The sequence below is a fragment of the Mauremys mutica genome, chromosome 2, assembly GCF_020497125.1.
Source record: "Mauremys mutica isolate MM-2020 ecotype Southern chromosome 2, ASM2049712v1, whole genome shotgun sequence".
NCBI lineage: Eukaryota > Metazoa > Chordata > Testudines > Geoemydidae > Mauremys > Mauremys mutica.
Window position 1 is genome coordinate 56,238,437 of NC_059073.1, and position 19,459 is coordinate 56,257,895.

A 19,459-nucleotide genomic window follows, 5' to 3' on the forward strand; every position below is an offset into this window, starting at 1 on the left:
TGAATTATATAATATCTGTTCTATTTGAATCTCCTGTTCATGCTCTAGTTGCTGGTTCACTTTCTCAGCTTGTTTTAGTCCATCTTCCTGTTCGTTGCATTTATCCCACTGCTCACATAGCTCAGGCTGGAGACTTTTCACTTTCTTGTTAAGTCTACTGACCTCAGCCTCTTGAATATTCTGCTGTTAAACATGATTATGTGTAATAAGTAACACATACAGCAATAGGTGCATGTTTTAGTACTCATTCATAGAAACAATGTTCTGAGACTCCTAATTTAACTGGTTTTAAAAGAAGTTGAAATAAAAAGGTAACTAACCTGTTCTGCAACGATTGTTCTTTGAGATGTGTTGCATGTGTCCATTCCACTCTTGGTGTCAGTGTGCCCAGCACACATCTGTCAGGAACTTTTTCCCTGAGTGGTACCCATTGGACAGCTCAAGCACCCCCTCCTGCCATGTGCCTCTGTGTGCAGGTATAAAGGGCAGAGCTGCTACAGCCCCCGTCAGTTCCTTCTTGCAGAAACTCCAATGTAGAGGGGTAAGAGTGTGGGTTGTGGAATGGACCTGTGCAACACGTCTCAAAGAACTACAGTTACAGAACAGGTTAGTAACCCTTTTTTTCCCCTTCAAGTGATTGGACGTGTGCATTCCAGTCTTGGAGACTCACAAGCCATAAGAACAGGAGGTGGAATCAGAGTCAATTTTAATAAAGATTGGAAAACAACTCATCCCACTCTAGCATCCTATCTGGAGTCTTGAGCCACAGCATACCAGGAGGCAAATGTATGGACCTAGGAGCAGGTTGCTGCTCTACAAATATCAGCAATTGGAACTCGTGTCAGCAAGGTTTCTGAGACCAATTGCAACACCTTCAAATGAGATGAGACTCTGTCAGGCAGAGCAACATTAGCCAAGTCATAGCACATGTATAATATAGGATGCAATCCAGGAAGAAATTCTATGTGTGGAAAACGATTGATCTCTTATTCTGTCTGCCACTGCTATGAACAGCTGGGAGGGTTTACAAAAATGCCTGATTCTGTCCAGGTAAAACTCTAAGACTCTCCTGACATTCAAGGTATGAAAATACACTCCCTCCCTGTTTGTATGTGGCTTTGGGTAAAACACAGGCAAATACATTTTCCGATTGATGTGGAAATGCAAAATCAGCTTTGGGATGAACTTTGGATGAGGACACTGGTAAATCTTGCACTTAAAAAAGATTTTACATGGAGGCCCCGACATTAATGCCCGCAGCTCCCCTATTCCTCTGCCTGAGGTAATAGCCACCAAAAATGCCATCTTTATCGATAGATGCAGTAGATAGCAGTTAGCCAATAGATCAAACAAGGAACCCATAAGTCTTGACACTACTAAGTTTAGATCCCATGGGGGAATTTGGTCTTGCGCCTCAGGGTATAAAATTTGACTTAGCCTTTTAAAAAGCTTTAAATGACCTTATGGACATGTTGCTAGAGGAAAATAGAACAATGTCCACTTCAGGGTGGAGTGCTGAAATAGCTGCCAGATGTACCTTGGTATTTCAGGTATACTGAGTACTCCAGAATATGTTGAACTGAAGAACTGGTCAGTGATATTCCATATTGGCAAGCCCAAACAGAAAAACACTTCCAGTTACTCAGGTGGTCTGCGAGGTTGTTCTGTGCCCTTGGCAGGTAGGATGTGTCTAGATCTATCAGGTTTTGAATACAGAACTCTCAGAGTAGAATTGCTTCTTGATTGAATGAAGAAGCGTGAACTCCCCCATGTTTGTTGAGGTAAAAACATTGATGTTATGTTGTCTGTGAGGACTAATGGCCTGCTTCTCCCGATCCACAATAGAAATATATGGCATGCCAGTCAGAGAGCTTTTAGTTCTCCGACATTAACGTGTAAAGCTGAGTCATCCAGTTAGAGAGGTAAGTAGCTCTTGTAGAAGGCTTTCCACTGTTTAATAGGATCTCTTGAACATCCTTCCAGCAGGCCTGCTCTCTCGTGTCTAACCATAGAGCATCCATGCAGTTAAGTGAAGGGACTGTAAATTCACAGGTGACCATGATCCTGGGAGATTAGATCTAAGTCGAGTGGAAATGAAGTTGGGGGTTCACTGATAACTCCAGGAGAGATGGACTCATGCTAGGGCTACAAGTATGATTCTCGCCTGGTCCTGTCTTATCTTTAGTAATACCCTGTGAATGAGTGGGTTTAACTGAACCATCTGCAGGCAAAATATAATGTAACTAAGACATGAAAGGGAATTATCATCCACAAGCTAATCTGGTTACATAGTTAACTTCTAACAAGCGATAGATAAACACTTACAAATACAATTAGTATTTACCTCTAATTCTCTAACAATATAGGCTTGCATTTCAAAGGTCTAGTTTACCTAACATAGCTTTGTTAGATATTTATAAGAAGTGGCCCTAATTACCATTAATATACTTTTCTAATATGTCTTAAAAGGTTGAATTTTGGGTCCTTTAGCCTTCTAGTTGCTTACCCTTTCTGACTCAGTGTCACAGCAGGAATGGTAGAAGAGTAGAAGAGCCTGTCTGATCACATCAGTAAAAAGGTGTCTAATGGAACCTGGGCTGTGACCGTGTAAAGAGCAGAACTGCTGACCCTTTTGTTGGACTTTGTCACATATAGGTTTATTTGGGGAAACCCACACCAGTAGATGTATCTGGCCACATCTGGGCAGAAAGACCACTAGTGGTGACTCATAAATAATCTACTCAGCTGGTCTGCAAAGTTGTTCTGTACCCCTGGCGGGTAGGATGCTTCTAGATCTATCAGGTTTTGAATACAGAACTCTTAGAGTAGCATTGCTTCTTGACTGAATGGAGAAGCATGCACTCCCCTGTGTTTGTTGAGGTAAAAACACTGATGTCATGTTGTCTGTGAGGACTAATGGCCTGCTTCCCCTGATCCACAATAGAAATAGATGGCATGCCAGTCATAGAGCTTTTAGTTCTCCGACATTAATGTGTAAAGCTGAGTCATCTGAGGACCATAGAACCTGTGTCTGTAGAGAACCCAGGTGAGCTCGCCATCCCAGATCAGAAGCATCCATCACTAGTGTGGGAGCTGGTTGCAGGCAGGCAAATGGAACACCTACACCTACACCGGCTAGATTTGTCCACCAATCTAGGGAGGTGAGGACCTTGGAGGGCACTCTTACCACATAATCTAACTGATGGCTGCTTGGTGAGTAGACAGATACCAGCACTGCAGAGTGCTAAGGCACAGTCTAGCATATTGAACCCTGTGGGTTCAAAAGGCCATGTGACCCAGACACCACAAACAGTTTCATGCTGTTGTGACTGGGTGAGCCTTTCAAACCTATATCAATTGATTGGATTGCCTGGAACCTGGAGTCCAGAGGAAAGGCTCTGGCTTAAGATCAGTCCACTACAGCATATATAAACTCTATCCTCTGGACTGGGGAAAGGAGAGATTTTTTTGTGTTGATTAACAGGCCCAGAACATTGAATATAGACTGAATCAGGAGTTAGGTGCTTAACTATGTCTTTGACACTATCCCTCTGCATTTGTTTTTTTTTAATCTATCTATCTATATGTGGTTCCTTAGTTCAACAACTCTTAAGTTTAGTGTTTTAATAGCCATTACAACATCAGCTTTTAAAGACTGTGTTGTTTACCATTACAGAGCAGATAATTTATATAAGAGAATACAGTACTATTATTTCATCCCAGCAGTGATGCTGTTATGGTTCAGAGTGAACTTAAATGGTAAGCCCTTCTTTTCAGATGCTAGTAACTTGTTGAAAAAATACCCTTTGCTGACATTTCTCATGTTCTAAATCCCCAGAACTGACTATTTATGTGGAAAATGTAATACAAATCAGGCCATGGACTTAAGCTGAAAGAGTCCTAATTGCCTTTAACTGGTCCATAGTAGTACTACTACTAGTATTTCTAGTACTATTATTACTAGTATTATGCTAGTAGTATTAAAGCTGCTGGGTGGCACTTTTACACTGCAGTACCAGAGATACTAGAAGATCCCAGCTGCATACCCTTTCTCAGTTTCTGCTTTGCAGCCTTCCAATTGATCATGGAACCACTTATCATCTGTTCACATACTTATTTTTCTTTTAGTGCTGGTTATAAACTGTTAAATAGGATAAATATATATTTATTTTATGTATGTGCTCAAATTTCATATACATATATTAACAGTTTTCCTGTGAAACTTAATATAAACAATTGTTGTTCTGCTCCCAATGAAATTTTCTTTGGCAGGGCCGGTTCCAGGCACCAGCAAAGGAAGCAGGTGCTTGGGACGGCCAATGGAAAGGGGCGGCATGTCCGGAAGGTCTTCGGCAGCAATTCGGTGGAGGACCCGCCGCCAAATTGCCACTGAAGAATGAAGTGGCGCAGTAGAGCTGCCGCCGAAGTGCCGCCGACCGCAACTTTATTTTTTTTCCCCCCCACTTCTCCGCTTGAGATGGCAAAAAAGCTGGAGCTGGCCCTGTTCTTTGGACACAAGTACCTGGGGCTTTTAGAATGTTTCTAGCCTGACATTAAAAAACCCATAATTTGTGTTCAGTTGTTTATTTATTTTTCAATATAGTCACCCTTGACATCAATGCCCTTGGTCCAGCACAGCTGCATTTTGGCTATGCCCATTTTGTAGAGGTCCTTGTTCTGCATGCCTGTTCTGAAGCTCCTGAACTGGTGTGATCACCTCATTAAAAACAAAGGTCTTGCTTCAACTTGGGGAACAGGCAGAAGTCTGAGGGAACCAAATCTGGTGAATAGGCTGGATGGGGATGCTACTGAAAATCACGTTTGGTTGTTGTGGTCATGGCAACCTGGGATATCTGTGGTGATGCGTTGTCCTGGAGAAGCAGCACTCCTGACTAATCTTTCAATGATGCTTGTTCTTTAGGGCTTCTTGCAAGTGCAGCAATTCAGTGGCATAGTACTCCCCACTGATGGTCTTGCCTCTTGAGAGGTAGTCAGTCATGATCACCCAATATCATTAAAAATCGTGGCCATGATTTTACTGACTTATAATAATAATTGGAGATATACCAATCTCCTAGAACTGGAAAGGACTTTGAAAGGTCATTGAGTCCAGCCCCCTGCCTTCACTAGGCAGGACCAATTTTTTGCCCCAGATCTCTAAGTGACCCCCTCAAGGATTGAACTCATAACCCTGGGTTTAGCAGGCCAATGCTTAAACCACTGAGCTATCCCTCCCCACAAAGAAGATGACTTATGCCATCTTCTAGAATTCCTTGGAAGGTGGAGACTATGAGTGCTTTCAGGATCAAAGTGGTGAATGCATGCCTCATCCCAAGACACATTCCTGCTCATTAATTTTTCTGACTTTCCTTGAAAACCTCTCCAAAAGTTCCCTGAAACTTGCTGACACCTTTCTCATGCCAAAGTCTTCACTGAGGATGGCGTGCACTAATCCAGTGCTGATTCCCACTGTCTCAGCTATGGGCCTCCCTGCTGAACTTTTGCCTTTCATCACCATCTTGTGGACTGTGTCAACTTTTGTTTTTTGTGTGTAGTGGCCTTTCTGGTGCATCCTGACCTTGGCTCATCCTCAGCACTGATTCTCCCCTGCTTAGATTCAGCAGCCCTTTTTTTTTTACTGTGGCATTTACTGGACTTTCTCCAGTTTGTCCACATCTTTTCTGAAATGAGATGCCCATACCTGGACAATATTCTCCAGTTGAGGCCATATCAGCACAGAGTAGAGAGGAAGAATTACTTCTTCTGTCTTGCTTATAACACTCCTGCTAATACAACCCAGAATGATTGCTTTTTTTGCAACAGTGTTACACTGTAGGATTATATTTAGTTTATGATCCACTATGATCCCCACATCTCTTTCTGTAGTACTCCTTCCTGCAGTCATTTCCCATTTTGTATGTGCACAATTGATTGTTCCTTCCTAAGTGGAGTACTTTGCATCTGTCCTTATTGAATTTCATCCTGTTTACTTCAGACCATTTGTCCAGATCATTTTTAATTTTAATCCTATCATCCAAAGCATTTGCAACACGTCCCAGCTTGGCGGCTAACTGCACTGAGTATGCTCCAGAGGACCCTGAGTATGCTCTAGCCCAAGGCTGCATGAGTTTCTTGGCAATTGCTAATGGAAGATGGGGGCTGCTGTGGTGCCAAACACCAACACTGTGATCAAGAATATCGTCTGTCCTGTTCTTTCAATGCTTCTCCTTGTTGGCACCCAGGCATCATGAAGGAGGATGATGAAGCTGTCTGACACGAATACAGTGAGGTGAGGAATATAGGGAAGAACAGGGAAAGTAGGGGGTGAACATATCAAGCATTTTTCTAAATGAGTTTCTAAAAATTATAGATGATAATTTTCTAACATGGAAGGTACTGTACCTAACACAAAGTAACTCTAATTTGGACTTTAATTCACCTTAATCCTTTATAATAATCACTGGACTGAAATTCCGTACTTGCTTAGGGACCAGTGATCATGACGTGATTCCATTCAATATGAGCAAACAGGTGATAGTCCCAAACAATAACTTCTCTTCAAAAGAGCTTCTATCCCAAAGCTGAGGAAAATTATGAGTGAAATTGATTGGGAGAAAAAATGTCAACCAAAATATGTGAATGAAAATTGGGAGTTCCTTAAAGAGAGTTTATGCAAAGAGCCAGGATTCCACAATAAAAAAAGAGGACAAAGCCAATCCTGGTTTAGTGGCAAAACAAAGACAACAATTAAGGGGGGATGGATGATAAAACACAAAACCCAACAACATATAATAAATGGGAAAAGGGGAAACATTAATTTCTATAATTTAGAAGTTATGAAGTGCAGAAAATGGATAAGAAAATCTAAAGACATCAGGGAAAAATCCATACTTAGCATGACTAATGACAATAATGAGCTTTTAAAGTATATTAGGACCCCCCTCGCAAAAAAAAAAGTCCTAGTAATGGTATAGGCCCTTTGCTATGTGGAGATGGTAAAATTGTTAATATTGATGCAGAAAAGGCAGAAGTGTTCAATAAATATTTTTATGATGAGGTTACTTTCCAGTCAATCAATAACTGAGGAAGTTGTTAGACAACATATGCTAAGATAAACATTGTTAAATTGGCAAGCCCAGATAACTTGCATCCAAGAGTCCTAAGTGAGATGGCTGAGGCGCTATCTGGCCCACTGATGTTAATTTTTAATATATCTTGGCACACTGGGGAAATTTCAGAAGACTGTGCCAATATTCAACAGGAGCCAGGGGAACAATAGGTTAATTATAGGCCAGTTTATCTGACATCAGTCCTAGGCAAAATAATGGAAAAGCTGATATGGGATTAAATTAAATAAGAATTAAAGGATAGGAAAATAATTAATGCCAGTCCATATGGTTTTATATAAAATATATGTCTTGTAAAACAAACCTGATTTCATTCATTTATGAGATTGCAAGTTGGTTGACAAAAGTAAGATCATAGATATAATATATTTCGATATTTGTAAGATATTTGACTTATTACCATATGACATTCTTATGAAAAACTTAGCACTATATAGATATGCAAGGGAGGCAGCCAAGATAATTACTGGTACGTCCTTGTGGTGGATTCACCCACGAAAGCTCATGCTCCAAAACGTCTGTTAGTCTATAAGGTGCCAGAGGATTCTTTGCTGCTTTTACAGATCCAGACTAACACGGCTACCCCTCTGATACTTAGCACTATATAATATCAATAGAGTACAGGTTAAGTAGATACGAACTGATTCATAGACCTTAAAAGTAGTCATTGATGGGGAATCATCACTAAATGATAGTGTTTCTAGTGGGAATTAATACTAGGCCTGAGCTGTTCAACATTTTTATCAGTGATCTGGAAGTGCATATAAAATCACTGCTGATAAAATTTGCAGATGACAAAGATTGGAGAAATGGGAAATGATGGGAACAGGACAGTCACATAGAGATATTTTGATTGCTTGGTAAGTTGGGACCATTCAAACAAGATACAAATGGCAAAAGACAAATACATATATTTAATACAGCCGAATGCAAAGTTATTGTCTGTAATACAGGCCATACTTACAGAATAGGAGACTCCATTCTGGAAAGCAGTAACTCTGAAAAAGATTCAGGAGTCACAACAGACAAGCAACTCGAGATGAGTTCCCAATCTCATGCTGTGGCAAAAAGGGCTTATGAGATCCTTAGCTGTAGAAACAGGGGAGTAATGAGTATGAGTAGGTTGATTTTATCTGTATATGGCATTGGTGAGACAGATACTAAAATGCTGTGCCCCGCTCTGGTGTCCACATTTTAAAAAAGGATGTTGAAAAATTGAGAGGGTACAAGAAAAGAGGCATGAAAATTATTTGAGGGCTGGAAAAATGCCTCAGTGAGAGACTTAAGAGCTCCATTTCTTTAGATTTTTAAGCTATTAGGGGCATGGATTGTCTCTTACTAAATATAAGTACGGTGCCTAACAACACAGTGAGGTCCAGATTTTGACAGGGGCTTCTGGGTGCTATTACAATATACTAGATATTTTAATCATATTTTTAAAAACATGCAAACAAGGTAAACTAAAAATTGCATTTTTGTAGAATATATAAAATAGTATAAAAATTTATGGTTTTCCTAAATATAAAATATAAAACATAAGATTTTCAGAAGACAATAATATTTTCTGCTAGCAATTAAGTTGTAATAGGATTTAAAGACATATATTGCACTTTGGAGGAAAAAAAATCAGTTACTTTTCTAGTAAACGTTACATTGGAGTAAAATGTAACCATTACCTTGATAATAATTTTGATGCATCAACTATCAAAATATATAACTACTTACAGCTTCATCTGCTAGGACACATTCTTTCTGTTGAGTCAAGAATGATGCTGGAGCTCAGTGAATATGAATATGACATTGTCTGGCTCTACCGGAAGAAATACAGGAGACACTGCATGCAGTTTAATTAGGCAGCAACTTTATTATTACCTGTCTGGGAGTACCCAGAAGATTAAAGTGTACAGTGCAGGTAACCCCATGATCATTTCAATATCTAGCTGAAGGACTTCCATCAGCCCCACCTCTTTTCCATCCTGGTCCCCAGACAACCCATTGCTGGGACCTTACAATCCCGCACCCTCGAATGAGAGTTAAGGTGGGCTATAAAGGAGATGGGGTTGGTTCCTTGCAGTGCCACTCATAGGAGCCCTGAACTCCCTGTTTCCCCTCCTTTAAATCCGTTACCAAACCATTTACCTGATCACTGCATCCCTTCCCTCCAGAGTACCTACACTGGACATCGACCACAAGGACGTACCAGTAATTATCTTGGCTGCCTCCCTTGCATATCTAGCCAGGTTCCCTTTAGGACATCTCCTAAAGCCTCCTTTAATATTGGCCAAAAATGTGTCAGCCCCCAAGATGAACCCCATCCTCCCTGAATAATTCTGGTGCCCCATATGCTAAATGCATATGCAAAATTACCAATCTCCCTAGGATCCCCATGAATTTGGCCACTTCCCTATTTACATATCTCCTAGACTTGTTGACCTGAGGAGGCTTCACAGCTCCCCACCACACCCTGTGTTTAATTTTCCCTGGTTTGCTCTCACGGGCCCCCACAGCCTACAGAGGAGGCATCAGCTGGTCCCATAACATGCCCCTTCTTCCATGCCACCTCAGGACTTCTCCATCACCAAGCCCCAGCTGCAAACCCTAATGTAACCTGGAAGCCCACCTATGCGCCCAGTAAACAATATTGTTCCTGAAGTTCCACACCATCATCTGCCTGGCCCATCTTCCTGCATCTGGAATGAAAACATGGTGGAAAATTAACACTGATTCCCTACTTGGGTTCTCACATACATTGTGTATGCTTCCAAATGCCAGTCCCCAATGGGCCAGGGGGCTAGTGCAATTCAAGCAATTGAATGAGTGGGAACCAAATTAATTGGCTGGGAGCCCTAGCCTCATCAGTCCCTGTCTCAACATTGTAATGAACTGGTATGTTGTGAGGGGATTCCCATCACTGTGTATAAAGAAGGTCCCAAACATCCCCAGTCTTATTGCCATGTATGCCCTCAAAGCCTCCACAGGGCAGATCCAGAGTACAGCACCCTCCCTTGGGATTATGGATTCACCCCAGCTTCTTTGCAGTCCATTCTACTGGAGTGAACATGATGAAGACTGATCCCAGAAAGAGACACTAAAATCTGCTAGGAAATGAAGCTCCGTGAAAGGAATACCAAGTACTTTTGTTCCCATTCTGCATTTCAAAGGGCAGTATACAGTATCTATTTAGTTTTGACTCTGTTTTCATGGATGAAAAGACTGGTGTTTTCTATTAACCTTTTTGGGGTTAACATTACCAGGAATTCTTAAGGTTTTATTTATTTATTTATTTAGGGCTTGATCCAGCAGGATGCTGAGCACTTATATGCATGCTTGATTTTAAGCATGTCAGTAGTCTCAATGAAGCCAATTATATACTTAACTTAGGCCAGTACTACACTGCACACCAATATCAGCACCACGTAAGATATGCGTAGCTACACACCACAGTGAAAAGCAGTCTGTGTCCACGCTGTGGTGTGACGCTGCACATGTCCGTGAAAGCCTCTGGCAGGGGGAAAGACTTGGAAGTAGGGAGCTGCCAGGGCCTTTTCCCGCTGCCTCCCCCTGCCAGAGCTTTTCATGGCAGCAAGAAAAGGTTCTGGCAGCTCCCTGTGGTGGGGAAAGGCTCCACAGGAGAGCACCTGCCAGAGCCTTTTCAAAATGCCAGTCTTTCCCTGTGGCAGGGGAAGGCTCTGCAGTAGGGAGCTGGTGGAGTCTCTCTCTGCTGCCTCCCTCCCCCCCCCCCAGCCAGAGCCATTCCCCACTTCTAGGAGGACAAGCTGTGTACATGCTGAACATACCACCATAAGAAGTGTGCACATGCCTAACTGCTTTGATGGATTGGGGCCAGGGTGGTCAGCAGCTTATAGGATCAAGCTCATAGTGCCAAAATTATGCTAGATGCTTTATACATAAGTGAGAAGACAACATCCCTGCCCTGAAGAGTTTAACATCTATGTATGAATTTAAGTGAGATGAATGTGTTTGATTAAATTCTAAACATTCCTTGAGAATACCTGTGAGTACATATCTTTGTCTTTTTAAACTATTTCTTAAGTTAGTTTAGTGCTTTTAGATATTGTTTTAATAGCCCCATAAATAGACGAGGGTTTTTTTCTTTGTTTTCTTTTTTGTTTTTTTAAGTCATTTCTGTGCACACCTGCTGAGTTTAATTGCACTACTGCTGGTGCTGATTGTAAGTAGAGACGGGGTGGAGGGGGTTGCTGACTGATTGGCTGTCATTACATTCAGTTTTATTGTCTTTTTCCCTTTCAGTATTAGTCTTACAAGTTAAAAGGGACTGTGAGTCTGAGAGATTAGGGACCTCAATGGAGGAGGAATCTTATGATCTGTGAGCAGAATAAGATGTGGTGTTTCCTGGATGAAGACATCTGAAGAGAGTACACGTGCACCTCTAGAGCATGGCTGATGATGTGACAGCCAAATTGCCACACTATGCAGTTTTCAGGAGAATGAAAGGTTTATAGGTGAGATATTTAAAGAGGTCACCACGCCCAGAGCATGTGGATCTGGAATGTATAAAGTAGAAGATAGTGCAGAAGATAGGACTTGGATTACTGTGAGCAAAAGAGAATAAAGAAGTCGTGGCCATTCAAAAGGGAAGGCAAGCCATGCAGTGAAACTGTGAGGCAGGTTCTCAATTCTACAAGAGCCTAAAGATTACAAAGAAGGGAACATATATCATCAAGGCATCATGGAACAACCCCCTACTCACAAAAATGGTAGAAATGGACACAGAAAAGGGACAGTTGGTAATTTGATAAATGTTGAGGACATGCTACTTTGAAATACAGAAGGATGGGCATGCAGTTGGAACTCAAAGACATATTTTGCAAGGTGTCAAGAAAGGTGAAAGGACTTCACGGGTGGACACATTCCCAGAAGGAACGGAAGAAAAACCCATAATTTTACTTTATGTTGGAGACCATTGAGTAGGTAGAAGCTGAAATAATGCTTGAGGGATTGAGAAGATAGATGGAGATTTTATAGAGAACAAACAGTAATACAGGGATTCAATAAGATTTTTCTAAAAAGCCAGAGAAATTAGTGGCCCAATCATGTAACCATCATTCAGGCATAACAGATTTCAAAGGAGGTTTTTGCCTCCATAAGGCTCGCAGCATCAGGATGTAGGATTTTTCTTCTTTTGAATCAAGAGTATTAAATGGGAACCTCAGATGGGCATGCCAGTTCTAAGTGATAAACTAAAGATTTGGACCCTGGCTTTAATATTTGATCAGTGTGGCATAAGAGTCTACAATACAAGTGAAGTCCCAGAGAAATCAGAATAGCTTTAAAGTCAGTACCTGGATATTATTTTTGGGATTTATAATATGTGATAATCTCACATTTGTGTAAGGGGCAAAGCGTGGGCAAGGATGAAAGTGATAATTTTTGATAATTAAGTAACTTGTCTAAATTCTAACTTTAGAATTATTGATGGAACTGTCAGACAGTGCTATAATTCCATTGGTACATATGCTTAATTGGTACACTAATAAAGATCTGCCTTTTAGGATGCATACTTCCATCTTCATACCAAAGTCACCTTCTCAAAATATTACAGATCAAGTTTGCCCTTGTTAGAAGTTCTTGAATTAATTAATTTGATTTATTATCTCTTGAAAATTGTAACATCTCATGTTGAATTCGCTTTTTTTAAAATGTTAAACTCTATTATCCAATCATTTTTATTTTGCTTTCTGTAATTTCTTATTTTATTTCCTATTTTTACTAATACATTTACAATAGCTATCCAGTCTGTACTTTAGCTAAGGAACAGAAATACAAAGAATAATCAGAAATGTGATCTAGATAAATTAAAATTACTTGTGTGTTTTATTTCATCTTTCTCACACTATCAACCTGTATGAATTTGAACTAAACGAAAGTACAAACTTTTGTAGCCAACTATACAATCCCATACACCACTCTCTCCCCTCTGAGCAAATTGCTCTAATATGATCTTGAAGTTGACTTTTCAGGTTCTCTTTATCAACGTAAAGCACTACAGTGCATACATATAATCAGTGAATTCTGGGCAGTTTGAAATCTAAATTTACTGTCTTCACGGTTTTACAGTTTTATCTTTTGGTCCCAACATTAATATAATCTATAACCTAAGGGAAGGGGTTTTCCATACACACAGGAAATTTCTATTTCAGGGGAGGTCTGAAAAGTTCTATTCCATTCTGGAAGAGAATTCCCTTAAGAATTCAATATACTTTCTAATTAATATAAAAATATTGGAATTTCAAATGGACAAACAGATGCATTTTAGTCTATTCTTTAATAAGACTTTAATAAGACTGACTGATGTGATCTGTTTTTGATAGTATTTTTGTGGTGAGGTTATTTGGAAAATCAAGATAAAAATAAATGATTTATATTAATTATATTTGAAATAAAAAGCTTTTCAGTTTTAAACAATTACAAAATAGAACTGATAGTTGAATTTACTTATAGTTACTGGAAAAAGCTGACACACAATAGATGTATGTTCTGTCATACTGTGTTAGTTCAAGGGTTTGGACATAATGGAGATGAAAGAAGGATGTACAGTATTAAAAAGCTAAAGAACGCTATGGGCCATGAATGGAATATTAAAGATGAAGAAATTGGATGGAAGTTGTTTAAGGCTAAAATATATGCTGTTTAAGACTGTTTAAAGCTTTTGGTCCAGATTCTGTAACTTTTACTCAGATTTCATAGAGTTTAAGGCCAGAAGGGACTATTAGATCTACTCTGACCTCCTGTATATCATAGGCCATTAAACTTCTCCCAGATATCCCTGTATTAAGCCCAAAGACTTTAGTTAGACAAATATTTCAGTCCTCAGGATACTCCAGTGTGTGTCCAAGGCAGAGAACAAGAGAAACCAAGGTGCCACCAATACCTAAAGCCCCTCTCATGCAGGGAACTGAGTAGGTGCAATATGCCCAGATGATCACAGCAGGTGAACAATGCCCATGAGACAAATCAAGGCAAAAAAAAAGGCTAAGGGCCCTGCCACCTGACTTGAGGGAAAATTCCTCCCTGAAAATTACACAAATCTGGTAATCAGTATAACCCACGAGCCTGGGAGAAAGGTGCACCAGCATCCAGGAAGATGATATTTTTATATCTCAGAGCACTGGTCTACCCCATCCAGTGTCTTATCTCCAGTTTTTGCCAATCTCTGATGCTTCAGAGCAAGATGACGAACCCTCTTTCCCTCCCCCAGCCCCCTCTGCCCCAGAATACATCTAGCCAGTTGTGCATCAGGGGAAAAAAATCCTTCCTGACCCCTGCAGGTGACTGCCTGTGGTCTTGAAAGATGAGATTTGATTATAGTAATTATATTAATGCAGTGTTATGAGCATGTTGAGAGCAATTTAGGCTATTCTGTTCAGGGCCACCCAGAGGATTCAAGGGGCCTGAGGCAAAGCCGGGGAGCTGCGGTGTTTGTACTCACCCGGCAGCAGTCCAGGTCTTTGGCGGTGGGGGGCCCTTCAGTCGCTCTGTGTCATCTGCAGCACTGAAGGGCCCCCTGCCACCGAAATACCGCTGAAGACCTAGACCGCCGCTGGGCCAGGGCTCGCGGGGCCCCTGTGGGGCCCAGGGGCAAATTGCCCCACTTGCCCCCCCCTCTAAGCAGCCCTGATTCTGTTCCCCCTAAGGTCCAGGAAGGAAGGGGATGGTGCACACATTCCAAGACCAGAAGGATCCACTATGATCATCCAGCCTGGCCCCTTCTACATTCATAGGCTGCAGAATTTTTCCCAGAACCTGGATTAAAGCATATAATTTAAATAGATATCTACTCTCATTTTAAAGAGTCAAAGTGATGGTGAATCTACCACCTCCACTGGCAAGCTGTTCCAATATTTAATTACCCTCACAGCTAGGAAATTGCATCTTATTTCAACATTGAATTTCTCTAACTTTAACATTCAGCTATTAGATTTTGTTATGCTTTTGTCATTAAGGGCGATAAGACTTCCATTAGCTGATATCTTTTCCACATGTGAATATCTATGCACAGTGATCAGTCACCTCTCAACGTTCTTTTCAAAAAGCTTAATAAATTGAGCTCCTTACGTCACACAGTAAGGTTTATTTTCCAGCTCCTGGATCATTTTTGTGGTCCTCCTTTGATCTCTCTCCAGTGTTGCCACATCCTTCCTGAAGTATGGTCTCCACAACTGGACACAATATTCTAATAGAAGTCTTACCAATGCTGTGTACAAATGCAATATCACTTCCCTACTCATACGAGATACCCTACTTGTACCAGATATTCCTCTTTTTATAGATACAAGGATCACATAGCCCTTTTTGCCAGAGCATTGCTCTGAGAGTTTATGTTGAGGGATTATCAGCAATGGCCACTAAATCCTTATCTGAGTCTCTGCTTTCCAAGACAGAGTCCCCTATCCTGTAGGTATAATCTACATTCTCAGCTCCTAGATGTATTACCTTAAACATAAGAATGGCCATACTGGGTCAGACCAATGGTCAATCTAGCCCCGTGTCAGAGGCTTCAGAGGGAATGAACAGAATAGGGCAATTTATCAAGTGACCCATCCCATTGACCAGTCCCAGTTTCTGGCTGTCAGAGGTCTGGGGTTGCATCCTTGACCATCTTAGCTAACAGCCATTAACGGACCTATTAACCAGAAACTTATTTCATTCTTTTTTGAACCCTGTTATACTTTTGGCCTTCACAAAATCTCTTGGCAACAAGTTCCACAGTTGGCTGTGCATTGTGTGAAGAAGTACTTCCTTATGTTTGTCTTAAACCTGCTGCCAATTAATTTCCACTAGGTGACCCCGGGGTTCTTGTGTTATATGCAACTAACACTTCTTTATTCACTTTCTTCACATCAGTCATGATTTTATAGACCTCTATCATACATGTACCTTTAGTCATCACTTTTATATGATGAAAGGTCCCAGTCTTTTTACTCTTTCCTCATATAGAAGCTCTTTCATACACCTAATCATTTTGGTTGCCTCTCTCTCCCTTTTTCAATTCTAATATATCTTTTTTGAGATGGGGTGACCAGAACTGCATGCAGTATTCAAAGTGTGGAGATACCATATTGCCTCTATACAAATCCATGGTATTTTCTGTCTTATTATCTATCCCTTTCCTAATGATTCCCAACATTCTGTTGCTTTTTTGACTGCTGCTACACATTGACCGGAGGTTTTCAGAGAACTATGCACAATGACTCCTAGATCTCTTTCTCAAGTGGTAACAGCTAATCCAGACCCCATCATTTTGTATGCATAGTTGGGATTATGTTTTCCAATATGCATTACATTGCATTTATCAAGATTGAATTTCATCTGTCATTTTATCACCTAGTCACTCATTTTAGTGAGATTCCTTCGTAACCCTTGGCAGTCAGCTTTGGACTTAATTCTCTTGAATAATTTTGTATATTCTGCAAGCTTTGCCAACTCATTCTTTACCCCTTTTTCAGCTCAAAATTATGAATATATTGACTGGTACAGGTCCCAGTATAGACCGTTGGGGGACCCCGCTGTTTACCTCTCTCCATTGTGAAACATGACCATTTATTCCCACCTACCCCTTTATTTCTTATCTTTTAACCAGTTCCAATCCATGAGATTTGCATTTGACTGCATTAAAATGTATTTTGTTGGTTTATGAACATTTAACCAGGCAATTTCAGATCACTCTGTAACAGTAACCTATCCCCATTATTTACTACTTCACCAATCTTTATGTCATCTTCAAACTTTAATACCAAAGATTTTTTTATCACTGTCTAGATTTTTTGATAAAAATACTGGCTAGCATTGGGTTAAGAATCAATTGCTAGGGAACCCCACTAGAAACAGTCTCACTCTCTTGATATCTCCCCATTAACAACTACATTTTGAGATCTGTCAGTTAGCCAGTTTTTAATCTTTCTAGTGTGTTCTGTTAATCCTATATAATGATTTTTTTTTAATAAAAAATCTAAGGTGGTACTAAGTAAAATGCCTTAGCAAAATACAATTATACTAATAACAGTTGTCTTTATCAAACAGACCTGTAGTCCTGTAAAAAAAAAAAAAAGAGATTGGTTTGACAAGACCTACCTTCCATAAAACTATGCTGATTGGCATTAATTATATTTTTAGCCTCTAATTCTTTGTTGATAGTGTCCTGAATTAAACGTTCCGCTGTTTTACCCATGACTGATGTCAGGCTAGCCAGTCTATAGTTACCTAGGTCATCCTTTTGACTCTTTAAATATTGGATCTACACTGGCAGTCCTCCAATCCTTTGGAATTTCCCCAGTTTTCCAAGATTTGATCAAAATTAACATGAGTGTTTTCAGAGCACTCCTTGGCTAGTTCCTTTAAGACTCATGGGAATAACCAATCCAGGCCTGTTGATTTGAAAATATATAGTTTTAGCAGATGCTGCTTCACATCTTCATAGTTACATATGGTAAGCTTTCCATTCCATCAGCAATATCATATGGGATGGATACAGCCTCCTGCTTCATTCAAAATACAGAACCAAAATATCTATTGAACATCTTTGCCTTTTCTACGTGTAGACGGGTGGGACTCACCCCCGCGGCGCCTCCTGCTGGTGACTCCGGGAATTAGCTCTATTCCAGCGCTGGAGCACCCTCTGCAGGCTGGTGATCCACCTGTCCTCTGGCCCCCCGTGTCCCTCTCTGGACCCGGTGCCCTTTTACACGGGGTGCTGCCCCTGGCAGTAACCCCTTTCTTTCAGGGTCTCCCCCCCTCAGGGAACCCTCACCCTCTGTCCCCACCTTGCCTCAGTATTGGCTACTGTCAGTCATTGTCTAGCCCCACACTCTGGGGCAGACTGCAGTATCAGCCTATTCATCACAGGCAAAGGGGTTTGGACCTGCTGCCTTGGCCTACCCCCGGGCTGCCCTCTGCAACCCCTAGTACCTATTGGCCCTTCGCTAGGCTGCAGCCTGGGGCTTTCTTGGCTAGAGCTCCTCAGCCTTTTCCCAGCCCTGCTTCACCCTAGGTACTTATCTCAGCTCCTAAGCAGCCAGGCCCATCTCCCTCTGAAGGCAGAGAAAGACTGTCTGGGCTTCTGTCTTCCCTGGCCTTTTATAGGGGCCAGCTGTTGCTCAGTTTGGGGCATGGCCTCACCTGCAGCCACTCCCTCAATCAGCCCAGCTTTTAGAGCCACCGCTCTCAAGCCCTGCCAGGCCACTTTTAAACCCCTCACAGCAGGAGCAGGATCCACCCTGCTACAACATCACTATTTACACTTTTGCCACCTGCATCTAGCAATGTACATCAGCCTGAACTACTGTTTTTCTTGTTCCCAATTGTCATGGTTGGGTTGATGGCAGCTAGATATATTAGTCAGAGCCAGAGTCTTCAGTCATGAAACAGGGGTCAAGAATTGGCTTGGAGGTCAGAAGTAAGAGATAAATTGGATAACAGAATGAATCAGGAACCAAAACTGGGCTGGGCCGGGCCAGATTCAGGAGACAAAATGGAGATCAGAACTGAAAGTCAGGCTGGGTTCAGAGCCAAACTGGGTATTAAGAGGAAGGGATAGCTCAGTGGTTTGAGCATTGGGCTACTAAACCCTGGGTTATGAGTTCAATTCTTGAGGGGGCCACTTAGGAATCTGGGGCAAAAATCAGTACTTGTTCCTGTTAGTGAAGGCAGGGGGCTGGACTTGATGACCTTTCAAGGTCCCTTCCAGTTCTAGGAGATATAAATAAATTATTGGAGATATACCTAAGAACCACAAGTCAGATACTAGGAGTCAAGCCAGGTAATTATGCCACAAGGTGCACAAACAGCACCAGAGTGCAGCCCAGCTGTTCAGACAGCTTCTTGTTCCTGCTGCTGGCTCAAGACCAGTGGGCTAATCAGATACTCTGGCACTCTACCAAGTGGATCTTCAGACTAGGGGTTTAATGGTCCCTAGCAAACTGCTGTATGGGGGATTAGCACATAACTACTCCCATGAAAGCTGCGGTCCTTAGTTCAAGACCCATAAGTCATGATGCTGACATGTTTTTAATAAAATGCCTTCTTATTATCTTTAAGCCTATTGGCCATTGATATTTCATTAAGTTCTTTGGCTTTCCTTATCAACCATCTAGATTTTTTAACATATTACTTATAATCATTGCCACTAACTACCTGTTTATATATATATATATATATATATACACACACACACACACACACACACACACACAGAATGTTTTATTGCAGCTTTTGCATCTATCTTTAACCAGGATGCTGCTTTTTCAGCATAACTTTATTTGTCTATCCAGTTCTGCCTTTTTGAGAATCCAGTC